The 27,519-nt window shown below is 43.4% G+C and overlaps 15 pseudogenes; all 15 read right to left on the reverse strand.

Moving 5' to 3' along the window:
- Positions 1-1,614: 1,614 nt before the first annotated feature.
- Positions 1,615-1,878, reverse strand: LOC130308243 (U2 spliceosomal RNA; annotated as a pseudogene).
- Positions 1,879-3,354: 1,476 nt separating this feature from the next.
- On the reverse strand, positions 3,355-3,618 carry LOC130308197 (U2 spliceosomal RNA; annotated as a pseudogene).
- Positions 3,619-5,094: 1,476 nt separating this feature from the next.
- Positions 5,095-5,358, reverse strand: LOC130308198 (U2 spliceosomal RNA; annotated as a pseudogene).
- A 1,478-nt stretch (positions 5,359-6,836) lies between these two features.
- On the reverse strand, positions 6,837-7,100 carry LOC130308199 (U2 spliceosomal RNA; annotated as a pseudogene).
- A 1,472-nt stretch (positions 7,101-8,572) lies between these two features.
- Positions 8,573-8,834, reverse strand: LOC130308219 (U2 spliceosomal RNA; annotated as a pseudogene).
- A 1,472-nt stretch (positions 8,835-10,306) lies between these two features.
- Positions 10,307-10,570, reverse strand: LOC130308200 (U2 spliceosomal RNA; annotated as a pseudogene).
- A 1,476-nt stretch (positions 10,571-12,046) lies between these two features.
- On the reverse strand, positions 12,047-12,310 carry LOC130308201 (U2 spliceosomal RNA; annotated as a pseudogene).
- A 1,488-nt stretch (positions 12,311-13,798) lies between these two features.
- On the reverse strand, positions 13,799-14,063 carry LOC130308239 (U2 spliceosomal RNA; annotated as a pseudogene).
- Positions 14,064-15,531: 1,468 nt separating this feature from the next.
- Positions 15,532-15,795, reverse strand: LOC130308202 (U2 spliceosomal RNA; annotated as a pseudogene).
- A 1,470-nt stretch (positions 15,796-17,265) lies between these two features.
- On the reverse strand, positions 17,266-17,530 carry LOC130308240 (U2 spliceosomal RNA; annotated as a pseudogene).
- A 1,474-nt stretch (positions 17,531-19,004) lies between these two features.
- Positions 19,005-19,268, reverse strand: LOC130308247 (U2 spliceosomal RNA; annotated as a pseudogene).
- Positions 19,269-20,742: 1,474 nt separating this feature from the next.
- LOC130308248 (U2 spliceosomal RNA) lies at positions 20,743-21,006 on the reverse strand (annotated as a pseudogene).
- Positions 21,007-22,475: 1,469 nt separating this feature from the next.
- Positions 22,476-22,739, reverse strand: LOC130308203 (U2 spliceosomal RNA; annotated as a pseudogene).
- Positions 22,740-24,215: 1,476 nt separating this feature from the next.
- On the reverse strand, positions 24,216-24,479 carry LOC130308205 (U2 spliceosomal RNA; annotated as a pseudogene).
- A 1,474-nt stretch (positions 24,480-25,953) lies between these two features.
- On the reverse strand, positions 25,954-26,217 carry LOC130308208 (U2 spliceosomal RNA; annotated as a pseudogene).
- Positions 26,218-27,519: the final 1,302 nt, after the last annotated feature.

The following is a 27,519-nucleotide window of genomic DNA, read 5'->3' on the forward strand; positions in this document are numbered from 1 at the left end:
ATCAGTATGTGCTCACAAGTCACCCAAGTGCAAGTATTCACACAAAAAAAAACGTGCCTCAGGATGCGATCTGTCGCAAGATCCTTTCTTTTTTTACACTTGATCTAAGCCAAAAGGCCTAGAGGGGATAACCGGGAAAGGGGTGGACCCAACCATGTCCCCTTCATGAGCACTCACATTACTCATAGGAATGGAAGGAAGGCTGGCAGCCAACCAGCCTCCCATACACTTTCTGGGTGGGTGGCAGTCAGCCACCCATACATACATACAGCACAGGCTAAACCCACATCATCACTTAAAAAAAGGACAGGCGACCATTGCACTCTGATGGAGCATTTAGCAATGCAATCCATAGCCTGGCTTTTGCCTGAACCCCCATCACTCCTCCTCTTGCATATAAGACAATATTTCAGATCTGCATATGAAAACAATACGCCTACCTTTGTTGCACATAGCTGCCTGCCTGTCTCTAGTTACCCCACTGGCTGTAGCTGCGTCCCTTCCGACATGGAATAACACCAACTGTAACGATAAACTGAAAATTAACAGTATAAACCTGCATCATTTTGGACTCTGGTATTTGCTGAATCCGGGTGACCTGACAATCGATGGTGGTGCCGCTGGTGATTCTGGCCTTCTTGGAATCTGTTGGGCCTATGTGTTAGCTCACACATCACTTGGGTATCCATGGTAACTACCACAACATGGTCATCTGCAGTTTACATCTAGCCCGTGGCATTGAATGGCATTTTAAAAGTGCTAAGGGTCCTGGTGCAATAATCCTCCCATGAGGATCAGCCTCAACGGCTTTGTAGATTGCACTCATGTCAGCAACTCCATATACATTTTTTTTTCTTCATGCTTCTTTCTTCATCCTTTTTTCTTTCTGTCATTCAGACTTTCATTCATTCGATCTCTCTCACTCACTTGCTTTAACTCATTTGTTCTCACTCACTCACTCACTCACTCACTCAATCACTCACTCACTCATTCACTCTCACTCACTCTCACTCTCTCACTCACTCGCTCACTAAGTCAGTCTCTCTCTCTCTCTCTCTCTTTTTCTTTTTATATATATTTTTTTCCGTCTTCTTCTTCTTCTTCTTCTTCTTCTTCTTCTTCAGACCCTGTCATAGCACTAATGCCTTTCCAATACCACCAGCAGATGGAGACACTCCATTGCAACATTGGTTGTGAGCAGCAGTTTCTAAAAACAAATGCCTCATGGCGGATTTCCCATCCATCAATGGATGGTAAATTTTGTTTTTATCATTCACTGACCACAGAAACCAATGCATGGTCAAGCAACAGCAATGACACACCCTTGTGTATAGGCATGAGACCCTCATGTCATTTAACAGGATTCAGCACCACCCACAAGACAGCTACCTGTCATGTCATGTCAAACCTGCACAGGTGTGCTAGATTATTATTATTTAGTTTTATTTTATTTTTTTACACCAATCAGTGTGCAAACATGGTCATTAAAACGCTAAATGAATAGACGTTCATAAACCAGTCAGTGCAACTCATCATTTTGGTCTCCAATTCTCAAACTCAAATTCTCACCCACGGAGGATTAAATGAGAATCTTTCTTGTTTAACACTGGAATGGGGTGGTGCACTGTTCACTACCCGAAGATACTGCCACATCGGGTCAATGCATAGGGCGACAGAAGCAAGCTTCCAAATCAGCTCCCTTTCTCAAAAATCCATTTAATTTATGGTCCCCAGATAGGGAACGTATGTATCAGTATGTGCTCACAAGTCACCCAAGTGCAAGTATTCACACAAAAAAAAACGTGCCTCAGGATGCGATCTGTCGCAAGATCCTTTCTTTTTTTACACTTGATCTAAGCCAAAAGGCCTAGAGGGGATAACCGGGAAAGGGGTGGACCCAACCATGTCCCCTTCATGAGCACTCACATTACTCATAGGAATGGAAGGAAGGCTGGCAGCCAACCAGCCTCCCATACACTTTCTGGGTGGGTGGCAGTCAGCCACCCATACATACATACAGCACAGGCTAAACCCACATCATCACTTAAAAAAAGGACAGGCGACCATTGCACTCTGATGGAGCATTTAGCAATGCAATCCATAGCCTGGCTTTTGCCTGAACCCCCATCACTCCTCCTCTTGCATATAAGACAATATTTCAGATCTGCATATGAAAACAACACGCCTACCTTTGTTGCACATAGCTGCCTGCCTGTCTCTAGTTACCCCACTGGCTGTAGCTGCGTCCCTTCCGACATGGAATAACACCAACTGTAACGATAAACTGAAAATTAACAGTATAAACCTGCATCATTTTGGACTCTGGTATTTGCTGAATCCGGGTGACCTGACAATCGATGGTGGTGCCGCTGGTGATTCTGGCCTTCTTGGAATCTGTTGGACCTATGTGTTAGCTCACACATCACTTGGGTATCCATGGTAACTACCACAACATGGTCATCTGCAGTTTACATCTAGCCCGTGGCATTGAATGGCATTTTAAAAGTGCTAAGGGTCCTGGTGCAATAATCCTCCCATGAGGATCAGCCTCAACGGCTTTGTAGATTGCACTCATGTCAGCAACTCCATATACATTTTTTTTTCTTCATGCTTCTTTCTTCATCCTTTTTTCTTTCTGTCATTCAGACTTTCATTCATTCGATCTCTCTCACTCACTTGCTTTAACTCATTTGTTCTCACTCACTCACTCACTCACTCACTCAATCACTCACTCACTCATTCACTCTCACTCACTCTCACTCTCTCACTCACTCGCTCACTAAGTCAGTCTCTCTCTCTCTCTTTTTCTTTTTATATATATTTTTTTCCGTCTTCTTCTTCTTCTTCTTCTTCTTCTTCTTCAGACCCTGTCATAGCACTAATGCCTTTCCAATACCACCAGCAGATGGAGACACTCCATTGCAACATTGGTTGTGAGCAGCAGTTTCTAAAAACAAATGCCTCATGGCGGATTTCCCATCCATCAATGGATGGTAAATTTTGTTTTTATCATTCACTGACCACAGAAACCAATGCATGGTCAAGCAACAGCAATGACACACCCTTGTGTATAGGCATGAGACCCTCATGTCATTTAACAGGATTCAGCACCACCCACAAGACAGCTACCTGTCATGTCATGTCAAACCTGCACAGGTGTGCTAGATTATTATTATTTAGTTTTATTTTATTTTTTTACACCAATCAGTGTGCAAACATGGTCATTAAAACGCTAAATGAATAGACGTTCATAAACCAGTCAGTGCAACTCATCATTTTGGTCTCCAATTCTCAAACTCAAATTCTCACCCACGGAGGATTAAATGAGAATCTTTCTTGTTTAACACTGGAATGGGGTGGTGCACTGTTCACTACCCGAAGATACTGCCACATCGGGTCAATGCATAGGGCGACAGAAGCAAGCTTCCAAATCAGCTCCCTTTCTCAAAAATCCATTTAATTTATGGTCCCCAGATAGGGAACGTATGTATCAGTATGTGCTCACAAGTCACCCAAGTGCAAGTATTCACACAAAAAAAAACGTGCCTCAGGATGCGATCTGTCGCAAGATCCTTTCTTTTTTTACACTTGATCTAAGCCAAAAGGCCTAGAGGGGATAACCGGGAAAGGGGTGGACCCAACCATGTCCCCTTCATGAGCACTCACATTACTCATAGGAATGGAAGGAAGGCTGGCAGCCAACCAGCCTCCCATACACTTTCTGGGTGGGTGGCAGTCAGCCACCCATACATACATACAGCACAGGCTAAACCCACATCATCACTTAAAAAAAGGACAGGCGACCATTGCACTCTGATGGAGCATTTAGCAATGCAATCCATAGCCTGGCTTTTGCCTGAACCCCCATCACTCCTCCTCTTGCATATAAGACAATATTTCAGATCTGCATATGAAAACAACACGCCTACCTTTGTTGCACATAGCTGCCTGCCTGTCTCTAGTTACCCCACTGGCTGTAGCTGCGTCCCTTCCGACATGGAATAACACCAACTGTAACGATAAACTGAAAATTAACAGTATAAACCTGCATCATTTTGGACTCTGGTATTTGCTGAATCCGGGTGACCTGACAATCGATGGTGGTGCCGCTGGTGATTCTGGCCTTCTTGGAATCTGTTGGGCCTATGTGTTAGCTCACACATCACTTGGGTATCCATGGTAACTACCACAACATGGTCATCTTCAGTTTACATCTAGCCCGTGGCATTGAATGGCATTTTAAAAGTGCTAAGGGTCCTAGTGCAATAATCCTCCCATGAGGATCAGCCTCAACGGCTTTGTAGATTGCACTCATGTCAGCAACTCCATATACATTTTTTTTTCTTCATGCTTCTTTCTTCATCCTTTTTTCTTTCTGTCATTCAGACTTTCATTCATTCGATCTCTCTCACTCACTTGCTTTAACTCATTTGTTCTCACTCACTCACTCACTCACTCAATCACTCACTCACTCATTCACTCTCACTCACTCTCACTCTCTCACTCACTCGCTCACTAAGTCAGTCTCTCTCTCTCTCTCTCTTTTTCTTTTTATATATATTTTTTTCCGTCTTCTTCTTCTTCTTCTTCTTCTTCTTCTTCAGACCCTGTCATAGCACTAATGCCTTTCCAATACCACCAGCAGATGGAGACACTCCATTGCAACATTGGTTGTGAGCAGCAGTTTCTAAAAACAAATGCCTCATGGCAGATTTCCCATCCATCAATGGATGGTAAATTTTGTTTTTATCATTCACTGACCACAGAAACCAATGCATGGTCAAGCAACAGCAATGACACACCCTTGTGTATAGGCATGAGACCCTCATGTCATTTAACAGGATTCAGCACCACCCACAAGACAGCTACCTGTCATGTCATGTCAAACCTGCACAGGTGTGCTAGATTATTATTATTTAGTTTTATTTTATTTTTTTACACCAATCAGTGTGCAAACATGGTCATTAAAACGCTAAATGAATAGACGTTCATAAACCAGTCAGTGCAACTCATCATTTTGGTCTCCAATTCTCAAACTCAAATTCTCACCCACGGAGGATTAAATGAGAATCTTTCTTGTTTAACACTGGAATGGGGTGGTGCACTGTTCACTACCCGAAGATACTGCCACATCGGGTCAATGCATAGGGCGACAGAAGCAAGCTTCCAAATCAGCTCCCTTTCTCAAAAATCCATTTAATTTATGGTCCCCAGATAGGGAACGTATGTATCAGTATGTGCTCACAAGTCACCCAAGTGCAAGTATTCACACAAAAAAAAACGTGCCTCAGGATGCGATCTGTCGCAAGATCCTTTCTTTTTTTACACTTGATCTAAGCCAAAAGGCCTAGAGGGGATAACCGGGAAAGGGGTGGACCCAACCATGTCCCCTTCATGAGCACTCACATTACTCATAGGAATGGAAGGAAGGCTGGCAGCCAACCAGCCTCCCATACACTTTCTGGGTGGGTGGCAGTCAGCCACCCATACATACATACAGCACAGGCTAAACCCACATCATCACTTAAAAAAAGGACAGGCGACCATTGCACTCTGATGGAGCATTTAGCAATGCAATCCATAGCCTGGCTTTTGCCTGAACCCCCATCACTCCTCCTCTTGCATATAAGACAATATTTCAGATCTGCATATGAAAACAACACGCCTACCTTTGTTGCACATAGCTGCCTGCCTGTCTCTAGTTACCCCGCTGGCTGTAGCTGCGTCCCTTCCGACATGGAATAACACCAACTGTAACGATAAACTGAAAATTAACAGTATAAACCTGCATCATTTTGGACTCTGGTATTTGCTGAATCCGGGTGACCTGACAATCGATGGTGGTGCCGCTGGTGATTCTGGCCTTCTTGGAATCTGTTGGGCCTATGTGTTAGCTCACACATCACTTGGGTATCCATGGTAACTACCACAACATGGTCATCTGCAGTTTACATCTAGCCCGTGGCATTGAATGGCATTTTAAAAGTGCTAAGGGTCCTGGTGCAATAATCCTCCCATGAGGATCAGCCTCAACGGCTTTGTAGATTGCACTCATGTCAGCAACTCCATATACATTTTTTTTTCTTCATGCTTCTTTCTTCATCCTTTTTTCTTTCTGTCATTCAGACTTTCATTCATTCGATCTCTCTCACTCACTTACTTTAACTCATTTGTTCTCACTCACTCACTCACTCAATCACTCACTCACTCATTCACTCTCACTCACTCTCACTCTCTCACTCACTCGCTCACTAAGTCAGTCTCTCTCTCTCTCTCTCTTTTTCTTTTTATATATATTTTTTTCCGTCTTCTTCTTCTTCTTCTTCTTCTTCTTCTTCTTCTTCAGACCCTGTCATAGCACTAATGCCTTTCCAATACCACCAGCAGATGGAGACACTCCATTGCAACATTGGTTGTGAGCAGCAGTTTCTAAAAACAAATGCCTCATGGCGGATTTCCCATCCATCAATGGATGGTAAATTTTGTTTTTATCATTCACTGACCACAGAAACCAATGCATGGTCAAGCAACAGCAATGACACACCCTTGTGTATAGGCATGAGACCCTCATGTAATTTAACAGGATTCAGCACCACCCACAAGACAGCTACCTGTCATGTCATGTCAAACCTGCACAGGTGTGCTAGATTATTATTATTTAGTTTTATTTTATTTTTTTACACCAATCAGTGTGCAAACATGGTCATTAAAACGCTAAATGAATAGACGTTCATAAACCAGTCAGTGCAACTCATCATTTTGGTCTCCAATTCTCAAACTCAAATTCTCACCCACGGAGGATTAAATGAGAATCTTTCTTGTTTAACACTGGAATGGGGTGGTGCACTGTTCACTACCCGAAGATACTGCCACATCGGGTCAATGCATAGGGCGACAGAAGCAAGCTTCCAAATCAGCTCCCTTTCTCAAAAATCCATTTAATTTATGGTCCCCAGATAGGGAACGTATGTATCAGTATGTGCTCACAAGTCACCCAAGTGCAAGTATTCACACAAAAAAAAACGTGCCTCAGGATGCGATCTGTCGCAAGATCCTTTCTTTTTTTACACTTGATCTAAGCCAAAAGGCCTAGAGGGGATAACCGGGAAAGGGGTGGACCCAACCATGTCCCCTTCATGAGCACTCACATTACTCATAGGAATGGAAGGAAGGCTGGCAGCCAACCAGCCTCCCATACACTTTCTGGGTGGGTGGCAGTCAGCCACCCATACATACATACAGCACAGGCTAAACCCACATCATCACTTAAAAAAAGGACAGGCGACCATTGCACTCTGATGGAGCATTTAGCAATGCAATCCATAGCCTGGCTTTTGCCTGAACCCCCATCACTCCTCCTCTTGCATATAAGACAATATTTCAGATCTGCATATGAAAACAACACGCCTACCTTTGTTGCACATAGCTGCCTGCCTGTCTCTAGTTACCCCACTGGCTGTAGCTGCGTCCCTTCCGACATGGAATAACACCAACTGTAACGATAAACTGAAAATTAACAGTATAAACCTGCATCATTTTGGACTCTGATATTTGCTGAATCCGGGTGACCTGACAATCGATGGTGGTGCCGCTGGTGATTCTGGCCTTCTTGGAATCTGTTGGGCCTATGTGTTAGCTCACACATCACTTGGGTATCCATGGTAACTACCACAACATGGTCATCTGCAGTTTACATCTAGCCCGTGGCATTGAATGGCATTTTAAAAGTGCTAAGGGTCCTGGTGCAATAATCCTCCCATGAGGATCAGCCTCAACGGCTTTGTAGATTGCACTCATGTCAGCAACTCCATATACATTTTTTTTTCTTCATGCTTCTTTCTTCATCCTTTTTTCTTTCTGTCATTCAGACTTTCATTCATTCGATCTCTCTCACTCACTTGCTTTAACTCATTTGTTCTCACTCACTCACTCACTCACTCACTCAATCACTCACTCACTCATTCACTCTCACTCACTCTCACTCTCTCACTCACTCGCTCACTAAGTCAGTCTCTCTCTCTCTCTCTTTTTCTTTTTATATATATTTTTTTCCGTCTTCTTCTTCTTCTTCTTCTTCTTCAGACCCTGTCATAGCACTAATGCCTTTCCAATACCACCAGCAGATGGAGACACTCCATTGCAACATTGGTTGTGAGCAGCAGTTTCTAAAAACAAATGCCTCATGGCGGATTTCCCATCCATCAATGGATGGTAAATTTTGTTTTTATCATTCACTGACCACAGAAACCAATGCATGGTCAAGCAACAGCAATGACACACCCTTGTGTATAGGCATGAGACCCTCATGTCATTTAACAGGATTCAGCACCACCCACAAGACAGCTACCTGTCATGTCATGTCAAACCTGCACAGGTGTGCTAGATTATTATTATTTAGTTTTATTTTATTTTTTTACACCAATCAGTGTGCAAACATGGTCATTAAAACGCTAAATGAATAGACGTTCATAAACCAGTCAGTGCAACTCATCATTTTGGTCTCCAATTCTCAAACTCAAATTCTCACCCACGGAGGATTAAATGAGAATCTTTCTTGTTTAACACTGGAATGGGGTGGTGCACTGTTCACTACCCGAAGATACTGCCACATCGGGTCAATGCATAGGGCGACAGAAGCAAGCTTCCAAATCAGCTCCCTTTCTCAAAAATCCATTTAATTTATGGTCCCCAGATAGGGAACGTATGTATCAGTATGTGCTCACAAGTCACCCAAGTGCAAGTATTCACACAAAAAAACGTGCCTCAGGATGCGATCTGTCGCAAGATCCTTTCTTTTTTTACACTTGATCTAAGCCAAAAGGCCTAGAGGGGATAACCGGGAAAGGGGTGGACCCAACCATGTCCCCTTCATGAGCACTCACATTACTCATAGGAATGGAAGGAAGGCTGGCAGCCAACCAGCCTCCCATACACTTTCTGGGTGGGTGGCAGTCAGCCACCCATACATACATACAGCACAGGCTAAACCCACATCATCACTTAAAAAAAGGACAGGCGACCATTGCACTCTGATGGAGCATTTAGCAATGCAATCCATAGCCTGGCTTTTGCCTGAACCCCCATCACTCCTCCTCTTGCATATAAGACAATATTTCAGATCTGCATATGAAAACAACACGCCTACCTTTGTTGCACATAGCTGCCTGCCTGTCTCTAGTTACCCCACTGGCTGTAGCTGCGTCCCTTCCGACATGGAATAACACCAACTGTAACGATAAACTGAAAATTAACAGTATAAACCTGCATCATTTTGGACTCTGATATTTGCTGAATCCGGGTGACCTGACAATCGATGGTGGTGCCGCTGGTGATTCTGGCCTTCTTGGAATCTGTTGGGCCTATGTGTTAGCTCACACATCACTTGGGTATCCATGGTAACTACCACAACATGGTCATCTGCAGTTTACATCTAGCCCGTGGCATTGAATGGCATTTTAAAAGTGCTAAGGGTCCTGGTGCAATAATCCTCCCATGAGGATCAGCCTCAACGGCTTTGTAGATTGCACTCATGTCAGCAACTCCATATACATTTTTTTTTCTTCATGCTTCTTTCTTCATCCTTTTTTCTTTCTGTCATTCAGACTTTCATTCATTCGATCTCTCTCACTCACTTGCTTTAACTCATTTGTTCTCACTCACTCACTCACTCACTCACTCAATCACTCACTCACTCATTCACTCTCACTCACTCTCACTCTCTCACTCACTCGCTCACTAAGTCAGTCTCTCTCTCTCTCTCTTTTTCTTTTTATATATATTTTTTTCCGTCTTCTTCTTCTTCTTCTTCTTCTTCAGACCCTGTCATAGCACTAATGCCTTTCCAATACCACCAGCAGATGGAGACACTCCATTGCAACATTGGTTGTGAGCAGCAGTTTCTAAAAACAAATGCCTCATGGCGGATTTCCCATCCATCAATGGATGGTAAATTTTGTTTTTATCATTCACTGACCACAGAAACCAATGCATGGTCAAGCAACAGCAATGACACACCCTTGTGTATAGGCATGAGACCCTCATGTCATTTAACAGGATTCAGCACCACCCACAAGACAGCTACCTGTCATGTCATGTCAAACCTGCACAGGTGTGCTAGATTATTATTATTTAGTTTTATTTTATTTTTTTACACCAATCAGTGTGCAAACATGGTCATTAAAACGCTAAATGAATAGACGTTCATAAACCAGTCAGTGCAACTCATCATTTTGGTCTCCAATTCTCAAACTCAAATTCTCACCCACGGAGGATTAAATGAGAATCTTTCTTGTTTAACACTGGAATGGGGTGGTGCACTGTTCACTACCCGAAGATACTGCCACATCGGGTCAATGCATAGGGCGACAGAAGCAAGCTTCCAAATCAGCTCCCTTTCTCAAAAATCCATTTAATTTATGGTCCCCAGATAGGGAACGTATGTATCAGTATGTGCTCACAAGTCACCCAAGTGCAAGTATTCACACAAAAAAAAACGTGCCTCAGGATGCGATCTGTCGCAAGATCCTTTCTTTTTTTACACTTGATCTAAGCCAAAAGGCCTAGAGGGGATAACCGGGAAAGGGGTGGACCCAACCATGTCCCCTTCATGAGCACTCACATTACTCATAGGAATGGAAGGAAGGCTGGCAGCCAACCAGCCTCCCATACACTTTCTGGGTGGGTGGCAGTCAGCCACCCATACATACATACAGCACAGGCTAAACCCACATCATCACTTAAAAAAAGGACAGGCGACCATTGCACTCTGATGGAGCATTTAGCAATGCAATCCATAGCCTGGCTTTTGCCTGAACCCCCATCACTCCTCCTCTTGCATATAAGACAATATTTCAGATCTGCATATGAAAACAACACGCCTACCTTTGTTGCACATAGCTGCCTGCCTGTCTCTAGTTACCCCACTGGCTGTAGCTGCGTCCCTTCCGACATGGAATAACACCAACTGTAACGATAAACTGAAAATTAACAGTATAAACCTGCATCATTTTGGACTCTGGTATTTGCTGAATCCGGGTGACCTGACAATCGATGGTGGTGCCGCTGGTGATTCTGGCCTTCTTGGAATCTGTTGGGCCTATGTGTTAGCTCACACATCACTTGGGTATCCATGGTAACTACCACAACATGGTCATCTGCAGTTTACATCTAGCCCGTGGCATTGAATGGCATTTTAAAAGTGCTAAGGGTCCTGGTGCAATAATCCTCCCATGAGGATCAGCCTCAACGGCTTTGTAGATTGCACTCATGTCAGCAACTCCATATACATTTTTTTTTCTTCATGCTTCTTTCTTCATCCTTTTTTCTTTCTGTCATTCAGACTTTCATTCATTCGATCTCTCTCACTCACTTGCTTTAACTCATTTGTTCTCACTCACTCACTCACTCACTCACTCAATCACTCACTCACTCATTCACTCTCACTCACTCTCACTCTCTCACTCACTCGCTCACTAAGTCAGTCTCTCTCTCTCTCTTTTTCTTTTTATATATATTTTTTTCCGTCTTCTTCTTCTTCTTCTTCTTCTTCTTCTTCAGACCCTGTCATAGCACTAATGCCTTTCCAATACCACCAGCAGATGGAGACACTCCATTGCAACATTGGTTGTGAGCAGCAGTTTCTAAAAACAAATGCCTCATGGCGGATTTCCCATCCATCAATGGATGGTAAATTTTGTTTTTATCATTCACTGACCACAGAAACCAATGCATGGTCAAGCAACAGCAATGACACACCCTTGTGTATAGGCATGAGACCCTCATGTCATTTAACAGGATTCAGCACCACCCACAAGACAGCTACCTGTCATGTCATGTCAAACCTGCACAGGTGTGCTAGATTATTATTATTTAGTTTTATTTTATTTTTTTACACCAATCAGTGTGCAAACATGGTCATTAAAACGCTAAATGAATAGACGTTCATAAACCAGTCAGTGCAACTCATCATTTTGGTCTCCAATTCTCAAACTCAAATTCTCACCCACGGAGGATTAAATGAGAATCTTTCTTGTTTAACACTGGAATGGGGTGGTGCACTGTTCACTACCCGAAGATACTGCCACATCGGGTCAATGCATAGGGCGACAGAAGCAAGCTTCCAAATCAGCTCCCTTTCTCAAAAATCCATTTAATTTATGGTCCCCAGATAGGGAACGTATGTATCAGTATGTGCTCACAAGTCACCCAAGTGCAAGTATTCACACAAAAAAAAACGTGCCTCAGGATGCGATCTGTCGCAAGATCCTTTCTTTTTTTACACTTGATCTAAGCCAAAAGGCCTAGAGGGGATAACCGGGAAAGGGGTGGACCCAACCATGTCCCCTTCATGAGCACTCACATTACTCATAGGAATGGAAGGAAGGCTGGCAGCCAACCAGCCTCCCATACACTTTCTGGGTGGGTGGCAGTCAGCCACCCATACATACATACAGCACAGGCTAAACCCACATCATCACTTAAAAAAAGGACAGGCGACCATTGCACTCTGATGGAGCATTTAGCAATGCAATCCATAGCCTGGCTTTTGCCTGAACCCCCATCACTCCTCCTCTTGCATATAAGACAATATTTCAGATCTGCATATGAAAACAACACGCCTACCTTTGTTGCACATAGCTGCCTGCCTGTCTCTAGTTACCCCACTGGCTGTAGCTGCGTCCCTTCCGACATGGAATAACACCAACTGTAACGATAAACTGAAAATTAACAGTATAAACCTGCATCATTTTGGACTCTGGTATTTGCTGAATCCGGGTGACCTGACAATCGATGGTGGTGCCGCTGGTGATTCTGGCCTTCTTGGAATCTGTTGGGCCTATGTGTTAGCTCACACATCACTTGGGTATCCATGGTAACTACCACAACATGGTCATCTGCAGTTTACATCTAGCCCGTGGCATTGAATGGCATTTTAAAAGTGCTAAGGGTCCTGGTGCAATAATCCTCCCATGAGGATCAGCCTCAACGGCTTTGTAGATTGCACTCATGTCAGCAACTCCATATACATTTTTTTTTCTTCATGCTTCTTTCTTCATCCTTTTTTCTTTCTGTCATTCAGACTTTCATTCATTCGATCTCTCTCACTCACTTGCTTTAACTCATTTGTTCTCACTCACTCACTCACTCACTCAATCACTCACTCACTCATTCACTCTCACTCACTCTCACTCTCTCACTCACTCGCTCACTAAGTCAGTCTCTCTCTCTCTCTCTCTTTTTCTTTTTATATATATTTTTTTCCGTCTTCTTCTCCTTCTTCTTCTTCTTCTTCTTCTTCTTCTTCTTCAGACCCTGTCATAGCACTAATGCCTTTCCAATACCACCAGCAGATGGAGACACTCCATTGCAACATTGGTTGTGAGCAGCAGTTTCTAAAAACAAATGCCTCATGGCGGATTTCCCATCCATCAATGGATGGTAAATTTTGTTTTTATCATTCACTGACCACAGAAACCAATGCATGGTCAAGCAACAGCAATGACACACCCTTGTGTATAGGCATGAGACCCTCATGTCATTTAACAGGATTCAGCACCACCCACAAGACAGCTACCTGTCATGTCATGTCAAACCTGCACAGGTGTGCTAGATTATTATTATTTAGTTTTATTTTATTTTTTTACACCAATCAGTGTGCAAACATGGTCATTAAAACGCTAAATGAATAGACGTTCATAAACCAGTCAGTGCAACTCATCATTTTGGTCTCCAATTCTCAAACTCAAATTCTCACCCACGGAGGATTAAATGAGAATCTTTCTTGTTTAACACTGGAATGGGGTGGTGCACTGTTCACTACCCGAAGATACTGCCACATCGGGTCAATGCATAGGGCGACAGAAGCAAGCTTCCAAATCAGCTCCCTTTCTCAAAAATCCATTTAATTTATGGTCCCCAGATAGGGAACGTATGTATCAGTATGTGCTCACAAGTCACCCAAGTGCAAGTATTCACACAAAAAAAAAACGTGCCTCAGGATGCGATCTGTCGCAAGATCCTTTCTTTTTTTACACTTGATCTAAGCCAAAAGGCCTAGAGGGGATAACCGGGAAAGGGGTGGACCCAACCATGTCCCCTTCATGAGCACTCACATTACTCATAGGAATGGAAGGAAGGCTGGCAGCCAACCAGCCTCCCATACACTTTCTGGGTGGGTGGCAGTCAGCCACCCATACATACATACAGCACAGGCTAAACCCACATCATCACTTAAAAAAAGGACAGGCGACCATTGCACTCTGATGGAGCATTTAGCAATGCAATCCATAGCCTGGCTTTTGCCTGAACCCCCATCACTCCTCCTCTTGCATATAAGACAATATTTCAGATCTGCATATGAAAACAACACGCCTACCTTTGTTGCACATAGCTGCCTGCCTGTCTCTAGTTACCCCACTGGCTGTAGCTGCGTCCCTTCCGACATGGAATAACACCAACTGTAACGATAAACTGAAAATTAACAGTATAAACCTGCATCATTTTGGACTCTGGTATTTGCTGAATCCGGGTGACCTGACAATCGATGGTGGTGCCGCTGGTGATTCTGGCCTTCTTGGAATCTGTTGGGCCTATGTGTTAGCTCACACATCACTTGGGTATCCATGGTAACTACCACAACATGGTCATCTGCAGTTTACATCTAGCCCGTGGCATTGAATGGCATTTTAAAAGTGCTAAGGGTCCTGGTGCAATAATCCTCCCATGAGGATCAGCCTCAACGGCTTTGTAGATTGCACTCATGTCAGCAACTCCATATACATTTTTTTTTCTTCATGCTTCTTTCTTCATCCTTTTTTCTTTCTGTCATTCAGACTTTCATTCATTCGATCTCTCTCACTCACTTGCTTTAACTCATTTGTTCTCACTCACTCACTCACTCACTCAATCACTCACTCACTCATTCACTCTCACTCACTCTCACTCTCTCACTCACTCGCTCACTAAGTCAGTCTCTCTCTCTCTCTCTTTTTCTTTTTATATATATTTTTTTCCGTCTTCTTCTTCTTCTTCTTCTTCTTCAGACCCTGTCATAGCACTAATGCCTTTCCAATACCACCAGCAGATGGAGACACTCCATTGCAACATTGGTTGTGAGCAGCAGTTTCTAAAAACAAATGCCTCATGGCGGATTTCCCATCCATCAATGGATGGTAAATTTTGTTTTTATCATTCACTGACCACAGAAACCAATGCATGGTCAAGCAACAGCAATGACACACCCTTGTGTATAGGCATGAGACCCTCATGTCATTTAACAGGATTCAGCACCACCCACAAGACAGCTACCTGTCATGTCATGTCAAACCTGCACAGGTGTGCTAGATTATTATTATTTAGTTTTATTTTATTTTTTTACACCAATCAGTGTGCAAACATGGTCATTAAAACGCTAAATGAATAGACGTTCATAAACCAGTCAGTGCAACTCATCATTTTGGTCTCCAATTCTCAAACTCAAATTCTCACCCACGGAGGATTAAATGAGAATCTTTCTTGTTTAACACTGGAATGGGGTGGTGCACTGTTCACTACCCGAAGATACTGCCACATCGGGTCAATGCATAGGGCGACAGAAGCAAGCTTCCAAATCAGCTCCCTTTCTCAAAAATCCATTTAATTTATGGTCCCCAGATAGGGAACGTATGTATCAGTATGTGCTCACAAGTCACCCAAGTGCAAGTATTCACACAAAAAAAAACGTGCCTCAGGATGCGATCTGTCGCAAGATCCTTTCTTTTTTTACACTTGATCTAAGCCAAAAGGCCTAGAGGGGATAACCGGGAAAGGGGTGGACCCAACCATGTCCCCTTCATGAGCACTCACATTACTCATAGGAATGGAAGGAAGGCTGGCAGCCAACCAGCCTCCCATACACTTTCTGGGTGGGTGGCAGTCAGCCACCCATACATACATACAGCACAGGCTAAACCCACATCATCACTTAAAAAAAGGACAGGCGACCATTGCACTCTGATGGAGCATTTAGCAATGCAATCCATAGCCTGGCTTTTGCCTGAACCCCCATCACTCCTCCTCTTGCATATAAGACAATATTTCAGATCTGCATATGAAAACAACACGCCTACCTTTGTTGCACATAGCTGCCTGCCTGTCTCTAGTTACCCCACTGGCTGTAGCTGCGTCCCTTCCGACATGGAATAACACCAACTGTAACGATAAACTGAAAATTAACAGTATAAACCTGCATCATTTTGGACTCTGGTATTTGCTGAATCCGGGTGACCTGACAATCGATGGTGGTGCCGCTGGTGATTCTGGCCTTCTTGGAATCTGTTGGGCCTATGTGTTAGCTCACACATCACTTGGGTATCCATGGTAACTACCACAACATGGTCATCTGCAGTTTACATCTAGCCCGTGGCATTGAATGGCATTTTAAAAGTGCTAAGGGTCCTGGTGCAATAATCCTCCCATGAGGATCAGCCTCAACGGCTTTGTAGATTGCACTCATGTCAGCAACTCCATATACATTTTTTTTTCTTCATGCTTCTTTCTTCATCCTTTTTTCTTTCTGTCATTCAGACTTTCAGTCATTCGATCTCTCTCACTCACTTGCTTTAACTCATTTGTTCTCACTCACTCACTCACTCACTCAATCACTCACTCACTCATTCACTCTCACTCACTCTCACTCTCTCACTCACTCGCTCACTAAGTCAGTCTCTCTCTCTCTCTCTCTTTTTCTTTTTATATATATTTTTTTCCGTCTTCTTCTTCTTCTTCTTCTTCTTCAGACCCTGTCATAGCACTAATGCCTTTCCAATACCACCAGCAGATGGAGACACTCCATTGCAACATTGGTTGTGAGCAGCAGTTTCTAAAAACAAATGCCTCATGGCGGATTTCCCATCCATCAATGGATGGTAAATTTTGTTTTTATCATTCACTGACCACAGAAACCAATGCATGGTCAAGCAACAGCAATGACACACCCTTGTGTATAGGCATGAGACCCTCATGTCATTTAACAGGATTCAGCACCACCCACAAGACAGCTACCTGTCATGTCATGTCAAACCTGCACAGGTGTGCTAGATTATTATTATTTAGTTTTATTTTATTTTTTTACACCAATCAGTGTGCAAACATGGTCATTAAAACGCTAAATGAATAGACGTTCATAAACCAGTCAGTGCAACTCATCATTTTGGTCTCCAATTCTCAAACTCAAATTCTCACCCACGGAGGATTAAATGAGAATCTTTCTTGTTTAACACTGGAATGGGGTGGTGCACTGTTCACTACCCGAAGATACTGCCACATCGGGTCAATGCATAGGGCGACAGAAGCAAGCTTCCAAATCAGCTCCCTTTCTCAAAAATCCATTTAATTTATGGTCCCCAGATAGGGAACGTATGTATCAGTATGTGCTCACAAGTCACCCAAGTGCAAGTATTCACACAAAAAAAAAACGTGCCTCAGGATGCGATCTGTCGCAAGATCCTTTCTTTTTTTACACTTGATCTAAGCCAAAAGGCCTAGAGGGGATAACCGGGAAAGGGGTGGACCCAACCATGTCCCCTTCATGAGCACTCACATTACTCATAGGAATGGAAGGAAGGCTGGCAGCCAACCAGCCTCCCATACACTTTCTGGGTGGGTGGCAGTCAGCCACCCATACATACATACAGCACAGGCTAAACCCACATCATCACTTAAAAAAAGGACAGGCGACCATTGCACTCTGATGGAGCATTTAGCAATGCAATCCATAGCCTGGCTTTTGCCTGAACCCCCATCACTCCTCCTCTTGCATATAAGACAATATTTCAGATCTGCATATGAAAACAACACGCCTACCTTTGTTGCACATAGCTGCCTGCCTGTCTCTAGTTACCCCACTGGCTGTAGCTGCGTCCCTTCCGACATGGAATAACACCAACTGTAACGATAAACTGAAAATTAACAGTATAAACCTGCATCATTTTGGACTCTGGTATTTGCTGAATCCGGGTGACCTGACAATCGATGGTGGTGCCGCTGGTGATTCTGGCCTTCTTGGAATCTGTTGGGCCTATGTGTTAGCTCACACATCACTTGGGTATCCATGGTAACTACCACAACATGGTCATCTGCAGTTTACATCTAGCCCGTGGCATTGAATGGCATTTTAAAAGTGCTAAGGGTCCTGGTGCAATAATCCTCCCATGAGGATCAGCCTCAACGGCTTTGTAGATTGCACTCATGTCAGCAACTCCATATACATTTTTTTTTCTTCATGCTTCTTTCTTCATCCTTTTTTCTTTCTGTCATTCAGACTTTCATTCATTCGATCTCTCTCACTCACTTGCTTTAACTCATTTGTTCTCACTCACTCACTCACTCACTCAATCACTCACTCACTCATTCACTCTCACTCACTCTCACTCTCTCACTCACTCGCTCACTAAGTCAGTCTCTCTCTCTCTCTCTCTTTTTCTTTTTATATATATTTATTTTTTTCCGTCTTCTTCTTCTTCTTCTTCTTCTTCAGACCCTGTCATAGCACTAATGCCTTTCCAATACCACCAGCAGATGGAGACACTCCATTGCAACATTGGTTGTGAGCAGCAGTTTCTAAAAACAAATGCCTCATGGCGGATTTCCCATCCATCAATGGATGGTAAATTTTGTTTTTATCATTCACTGACCACAGAAACCAATGCATGGTCAAGCAACAGCAATGACACACCCTTGTGTATAGGCATGAGACCCTCATGTCATTTAACAGGATTCAGCACCACCCACAAGACAGCTACCTGTCATGTCATGTCAAACCTGCACAGGTGTGCTAGATTATTATTATTTAGTTTTATTTTATTTTTTTACACCAATCAGTGTGCAAACATGGTCATTAAAACGCTAAATGAATAGACGTTCATAAACCAGTCAGTGCAACTCATCATTTTGGTCTCCAATTCTCAAACTCAAATTCTCACCCACGGAGGATTAAATGAGAATCTTTCTTGTTTAACACTGGAATGGGGTGGTGCACTGTTCACTACACGAAGATACTGCCACATTGGGTCAATGCATAGGGCGACAGAAGCAAGCTTCCAAATCAGCTCCCTTTCTCAAAAATCCATTTAATTTATGGTCCCCAGATAGGGAACGTATGTATCAGTATGTGCTCACAAGTCACCCAAGTGCAAGTATTCACACAAAAAAAAACGTGCCTCAGGATGCGATCTGTCGCAAGATCCTTTCTTTTTTTACACTTGATCTAAGCCAAAAGGCCTAGAGGGGATAACCGGGAAAGGGGTGGACCCAACCATGTCCCCTTCATGAGCACTCACATTACTCATAGGAATGGAAGGAAGGCTGGCAGCCAACCAGCCTCCCATACACTTTCTGGGTGGGTGGCAGTCAGCCACCCATACATACATACAGCACAGGCTAAACCCACATCATCACTTAAAAAAAGGACAGGCGACCATTGCACTCTGATGGAGCATTTAGCAATGCAATCCATAGCCTGGCTTTTGCCTGAACCCCCATCACTCCTCCTCTTGCATATAAGACAATATTTCAGATCTGCATATGAAAACAACACGCCTACCTTTGTTGCACATAGCTGCCTGCCTGTCTCTAGTTACCCCACTGGCTGTAGCTGCGTCCCTTCCGACATGGAATAACACCAACTGTAACGATAAACTGAAAATTAACAGTATAAACCTGCATCATTTTGGACTCTGGTATTTGCTGAATCCGGGTGACCTGACAATCGATGGTGGTGCCGCTGGTGATTCTGGCCTTCTTGGAATCTGTTGGGCCTATGTGTTAGCTCACACATCACTTGGGTATCCATGGTAACTACCACAACATGGTCATCTGCAGTTTACATCTAGCCCGTGGCATTGAATGGCATTTTAAAAGTGCTAAGGGTCCTGGTGCAATAATCCTCCCATGAGGATCAGCCTCAACGGCTTTGTAGATTGCACTCATGTCAGCAACTCCATATACATTTTTTTTTCTTCATGCTTCTTTCTTCATCCTTTTTTCTTTCTGTCATTCAGACTTTCATTCATTCGATCTCTCTCACTCACTTGCTTTAACTCATTTGTTCTCACTCACTCACTCACTCACTCAATCACTCACTCACTCATTCACTCTCACTCACTCTCACTCTCTCACTCACTCGCTCACTAAGTCAGTCTCTCTCTCTCTCTCTCTCTCTTTTTCTTTTTATATATATTTTTTTCCGTCTTCTTCTTCTTCTTCTTCTTCTTCAGACCCTGTCATAGCACTAATGCCTTTCCAATACCACCAGCAGATGGAGACACTCCATTGCAACATTGGTTGTGAGCAGCAGTTTCTAAAAACAAATGCCTCATGGCGGATTTCCCATCCATCAATGGATGGTAAATTTTGTTTTTATCATTCACTGACCACAGAAACCAATGCATGGTCAAGCAACAGCAATGACACACCCTTGTGTATAGGCATGAGACCCTCATGTCATTTAACAGGATTCAGCACCACCCACAAGACAGCTACCTGTCATGTCATGTCAAACCTGCACAGGTGTGCTAGATTATTATTATTTAGTTTTATTTTATTTTTTTACACCAATCAGTGTGCAAACATGGTCATTAAAACGCTAAATGAATAGACGTTCATAAACCAGTCAGTGCAACTCATCATTTTGGTCTCCAATTCTCAAACTCAAATTCTCACCCACGGAGGATTAAATGAGAATCTTTCTTGTTTAACACTGGAATGGGGTGGTGCACTGTTCACTACACGAAGATACTGCCACATTGGGTCAATGCATAGGGCGACAGAAGCAAGCTTCCAAATCAGCTCCCTTTCTCAAAAATCCATTTAATTTATGGTCCCCAGATAGGGAACGTATGTATCAGTATGTGCTCACAAGTCACCCAAGTGCAAGTATTCACACAAAAAAAAACGTGCCTCAGGATGCGATCTGTCGCAAGATCCTTTCTTTTTTTACACTTGATCTAAGCCAAAAGGCCTAGAGGGGATAACCGGGAAAGGGGTGGACCCAACCATGTCCCCTTCATGAGCACTCACATTACTCATAGGAATGGAAGGAAGGCTGGCAGCCAACCAGCCTCCCATACACTTTCTGGGTGGGTGGCAGTCAGCCACCCATACATACATACAGCACAGGCTAAACCCACATCATCACTTAAAAAAAGGACAGGCGACCATTGCACTCTGATGGAGCATTTAGCAATGCAATCCATAGCCTGGCTTTTGCCTGAACCCCCATCACTCCTCCTCTTGCATATAAGACAATATTTCAGATCTGCATATGAAAACAACACGCCTACCTTTGTTGCACATAGCTGCCTGCCTGTCTCTAGTTACCCCACTGGCTGTAGCTGCGTCCCTTCCGACATGGAATAACACCAACTGTAACGATAAACTGAAAATTAACAGTATAAACCTGCATCATTTTGGACTCTGGTATTTGCTGAATCCGGGTGACCTGACAATCGATGGTGGTGCCGCTGGTGATTCTGGCCTTCTTGGAATCTGTTGGGCCTATGTGTTAGCTCACACATCACTTGGGTATCCATGGTAACTACCACAACATGGTCATCTGCAGTTTACATCTAGCCCGTGGCATTGAATGGCATTTTAAAAGTGCTAAGGGTCCTGGTGCAATAATCCTCCCATGAGGATCAGCCTCAACGGCTTTGTAGATTGCACTCATGTCAGCAACTCCATATACATTTTTTTTTCTTCATGCTTCTTTCTTCATCCTTTTTTCTTTCTGTCATTCAGACTTTCATTCATTCGATCTCTCTCACTCACTTGCTTTAACTCATTTGTTCTCACTCACTCACTCACTCACTCAATCACTCACTCACTCATTCACTCTCACTCACTCTCACTCTCTCACTCACTCGCTCACTAAGTCAGTCTCTCTCTCTCTCTTTTTCTTTTTATATATATTTTTTTCCGTCTTCTTCTTCTTCTTCTTCTTCTTCTTCAGACCCTGTCATAGCACTAATGCCTTTCCAATACCACCAGCAGATGGAGACACTCCATTGCAACATTGGTTGTGAGCAGCAGTTTCTAAAAACAAATGCCTCATGGCGGATTTCCCATCCATCAATGGATGGTAAATTTTGTTTTTATCATTCACTGACCACAGAAACCAATGCATGGTCAAGCAACAGCAATGACACACCCTTGTGTATAGGCATGAGACCCTCATGTCATTTAACAGGATTCAGCACCACCCACAAGACAGCTACCTGTCATGTCATGTCAAACCTGCACAGGTGTGCTAGATTATTATTATTTAGTTTTATTTTATTTTTTTACACCAATCAGTGTGCAAACATGGTCATTAAAACGCTAAATGAATAGACGTTCATAAACCAGTCAGTGCAACTCATCATTTTGGTCTCCAATTCTCAAACTCAAATTCTCACCCACGGAGGATTAAATGAGAATCTTTCTTGTTTAACACTGGAATGGGGTGGTGCACTGTTCACTACCCGAAGATACTGCCACATCGGGTCAATGCATAGGGCGACAGAAGCAAGCTTCCAAATCAGCTCCCTTTCTCAAAAATCCATTTAATTTATGGTCCCCAGATAGGGAACGTATGTATCAGTATGTGCTCACAAGTCACCCAAGTGCAAGTATTCACACAAAAAAAAACGTGCCTCAGGATGCGATCTGTCGCAAGATCCTTTCTTTTTTTACACTTGATCTAAGCCAAAAGGCCTAGAGGGGATAACCGGGAAAGGGGTGGACCCAACCATGTCCCCTTCATGAGCACTCACATTACTCATAGGAATGGAAGGAAGGCTGGCAGCCAACCAGCCTCCCATACACTTTCTGGGTGGGTGGCAGTCAGCCACCCATACATACATACAGCACAGGCTAAACCCACATCATCACTTAAAAAAAGGATAGGCGACCATTGCACTCTGATGGAGCATTTAGCAATGCAATCCATAGCCTGGCTTTTGCCTGAACCCCCATCACTCCTCCTCTTGCATATAAGACAATATTTCAGATCTGCATATGAAAACAACACGCCTACCTTTGTTGCACATAGCTGCCTGCCTGTCTCTAGTTACCCCACTGGCTGTAGCTGCGTCCCTTCCGACATGGAATAACACCAACTGTAACGATAAACTGAAAATTAACAGTATAAACCTGCATCATTTTGGACTCTGGTATTTGCTGAATCCGGGTGACCTGACAATCGATGGTGGTGCCGCTGGTGATTCTGGCCTTCTTGGAATCTGTTGGGCCTATGTGTTAGCTCACACATCACTTGGGTATCCATGGTAACTACCACAACATGGTCATCTGCAGTTTACATCTAGCCCGTGGCATTGAATGGCATTTTAAAAGTGCTAAGGGTCCTGGTGCAATAATCCTCCCATGAGGATCAGCCTCAACGGCTTTGTAGATTGCACTCATGTCAGCAACTCCATATACATTTTTTTTTCTTCATGCTTCTTTCTTCATCCTTTTTTCTTTCTGTCATTCAGACTTTCATTCATTCGATCTCTCTCACTCACTTGCTTTAACTCATTTGTTCTCACTCACTCACTCACTCACTCAATCACTCACTCACTCATTCACTCTCACTCACTCTCACTCTCTCACTCACTCGCTCACTAAGTCAGTCTCTCTCTCTCTCTCTCTTTTTCTTTTTATATATATTTTTTTCCGTCTTCTTCTTCTTCTTCTTCTTCTTCTTCTTCAGACCCTGTCATAGCACTAATGCCTTTCCAATACCACCAGCAGATGGAGACACTCCATTGCAACATTGGTTGTGAGCAGCAGTTTCTAAAAACAAATGCCTCATGGCGGATTTCCCATCCATCAATGGATGGTAAATTTTGTTTTTATCATTCACTGACCACAGAAACCAATGCATGGTCAAGCAACAGCAATGACACACCCTTGTGTATAGGCATGAGACCCTCATGTCATTTAACAGGATTCAGCACCACCCACAAGACAGCTACCTGTCATGTCATGTCAAACCTGCACAGGTGTGCTAGATTATTATTATTTAGTTTTATTTTATTTTTTTACACCAATCAGTGTGCAAACATGGTCATTAAAACGCTAAATGAATAGACGTTCATAAACCAGTCAGTGCAACTCCTCATTTTGGTCTCCAATTCTCAAACTCAAATTCTCACCCACGGAGGATTAAATGAGAATCTTTCTTGTTTAACACTGGAATGGGGTGGTGCACTGTTCACTACCCGAAGATACTGCCACATCGGGTCAATGCATAGGGCGACAGAAGCAAGCTTCCAAATCAGCTCCCTTTCTCAAAAATCCATTTAATTTATGGTCCCCAGATAGGGAACGTATGTATCAGTATGTGCTCACAAGTCACCCAAGTGCAAGTATTCACACAAAAAAAAACGTGCCTCAGGATGCGATCTGTCGCAAGATCCTTTCTTTTTTTACACTTGATCTAAGCCAAAAGGCCTAGAGGGGATAACCGGGAAAGGGGTGGACCCAACCATGTCCCCTTCATGAGCACTCACATTACTCATAGGAATGGAAGGAAGGCTGGCAGCCAACCAGCCTCCCATACACTTTCTGGGTGGGTGGCAGTCAGCCACCCATACATACATACAGCACAGGCTAAACCCACATCATCACTTAAAAAAAGGACAGGCGACCATTGCACTCTGATGGAGCATTTAGCAATGCAATCCATAGCCTGGCTTTTGCCTGAACCCCCATCACTCCTCCTCTTGCATATAAGACAATATTTCAGATCTGCATATGAAAACAACACGCCTACCTTTGTTGCACATAGCTGCCTGCCTGTCTCTAGTTACCCCACTGGCTGTAGCTGCGTCCCTTCCGACATGGAATAACACCAACTGTAACGATAAACTGAAAATTAACAGTATAAACCTGCATCATTTTGGACTCTGGTATTTGCTGAATCCGGGTGACCTGACAATCGATGGTGGTGCCGCTGGTGATTCTGGCCTTCTTGGAATCTGTTGGGCCTATGTGTTAGCTCACACATCACTTGGGTATCCATGGTAACTACCACAACATGGTCATCTGCAGTTTACATCTAGCCCGTGGCATTGAATGGCATTTTAAAAGTGCTAAGGGTCCTGGTGCAATAATCCTCCCATGAGGATCAGCCTCAACGGCTTTGTAGATTGCACTCATGTCAGCAACTCCATATACATTTTTTTTTCTTCATGCTTCTTTCTTCATCCTTTTTTCTTTCTGTCATTCAGACTTTCATTCATTCGATCTCTCTCACTCACTTGCTTTAACTCATTTGTTCTCACTCACTCACTCACTCACTCACTCAATCACTCACTCACTCATTCACTCTCACTCACTCTCACTCTCTCACTCACTCGCTCACTAAGTCAGTCTCTCTCTCTCTCTCTCTTTTTCTTTTTATATATATTTTTTTCCGTCTTCTTCTTCTTCTTCTTCTTCTTCAGACCCTGTCATAGCACTAATGCCTTTCCAATACCACCAGCAGATGGAGACACTCCATTGCAACATTGGTTGTGAGCAGCAGTTTCTAAAAACAAATGCCTCATGGCGGATTTCCCATCCATCAATGGATGGTAAATTTTGTTTTTATCATTCACTGACCACAGAAACCAATGCATGGTCAAGCAACAGCAATGACACACCCTTGTGTATAGGCATGAGACCCTCATGTCATTTAACAGGATTCAGCACCACCCACAAGACAGCTACCTGTCATGTCATGTCAAACCTGCACAGGTGTGCTAGATTATTATTATTTAGTTTTATTTTATTTTTTTACACCAATCAGTGTGCAAACATGGTCATTAAAACGCTAAATGAATAGACGTTCATAAACCAGTCAGTGCAACTCATCATTTTGGTCTCCAATTCTCAAACTCAAATTCTCACCCACGGAGGATTAAATGAGAATCTTTCTTGTTTAACACTGGAATGGGGTGGTGCACTGTTCACTACCCGAAGATACTGCCACATCGGGTCAATGCATAGGGCGACAGAAGCAAGCTTCCAAATCAGCTCCCTTTCTCAAAAATCCATTTAATTTATGGTCCCCAGATAGGGAACGTATGTATCAGTATGTGCTCACAAGTCACCCAAGTGCAAGTATTCACACAAAAAAAAACGTGCCTCAGGATGCGATCTGTCGCAAGATCCTATCTTTTTTTACACTTGATCTAAGCCAAAAGGCCTAGAGGGGATAACCGGGAAAGGGGTGGACCCAACCATGTCCCCTTCATGAGCACTCACATTACTCATAGGAATGGAAGGAAGGCTGGCAGCCAACCAGCCTCCCATACACTTTCTGGGTGGGTGGCAGTCAGCCACCCATACATACATACAGCACAGGCTAAACCCACATCATCACTTAAAAAAAGGACAGGCGACCATTGCACTCTGATGGAGCATTTAGCAATGCAATCCATAGCCTGGCTTTTGCCTGAACCCCCATCACTCCTCCTCTTGCATATAAGACAATATTTCAGATCTGCATATGAAAACAACACGCCTACCTTTGTTGCACATAGCTGCCTGCCTGTCTCTAGTTACCCCACTGGCTGTAGCTGCGTCCCTTCCGACATGGAATAACACCAACTGTAACGATAAACTGAAAATTAACAGTATAAACCTGCATCATTTTGGACTCTGGTATTTGCTGAATCCGGGTGACCTGACAATCGATGGTGGTGCCGCTGGTGATTCTGGCCTTCTTGGAATCTGTTGGGCCTATGTGTTAGCTCACACATCACTTGGGTATCCATGGTAACTACCACAACATGGTCATCTGCAGTTTACATCTAGCCCGTGGCATTGAATGGCATTTTAAAAGTGCTAAGGGTCCTGGTGCAATAATCCTCCCATGAGGATCAGCCTCAACGGCTTTGTAGATTGCACTCATGTCAGCAACTCCATATACATTTTTTTTTCTTCATGCTTCTTTCTTCATCCTTTTTTCTTTCTGTCATTCAGACTTTCATTCATTCGATCTCTCTCACTCACTTGCTTTAACTCATTTGTTCTCACTCACTCACTCACTCATTCACTCTCACTCACTCTCACTCTCTCACTCACTCGCTCACTAAGTCAGTCTCTCTCTCTCTCTCTCTTTTTCTTTTTATATATATTTTTTTCCGTCTTCTTCTTCTTCTTCTTCTTCTTCTTCTTCTTCTTCTTCAGACCCTGTCATAGCACTAATGCCTTTCCAATACCACCAGCAGATGGAGACACTCCATTGCAACATTGGTTGTGAGCAGCAGTTTCTAAAAACAAATGCCTCATGGCGGATTTCCCATCCATCAATGGATGGTAAATTTTGTTTTTATCATTCACTGACCACAGAAACCAATGCATGGTCAAGCAACAGCAATGACACACCCTTGTGTATAGGCATGAGACCCTCATGTCATTTAACAGGATTCAGCACCACCCACAAGACAGCTACCTGTCATGTCATGTCAAACCTGCACAGGTGTGCTAGATTATTATTATTTAGTTTTATTTTAT

Source organism: Hyla sarda, unplaced genomic scaffold (assembly GCF_029499605.1).
Source record: "Hyla sarda isolate aHylSar1 unplaced genomic scaffold, aHylSar1.hap1 scaffold_1471, whole genome shotgun sequence".
Lineage (NCBI taxonomy): Eukaryota > Metazoa > Chordata > Amphibia > Anura > Hylidae > Hyla > Hyla sarda.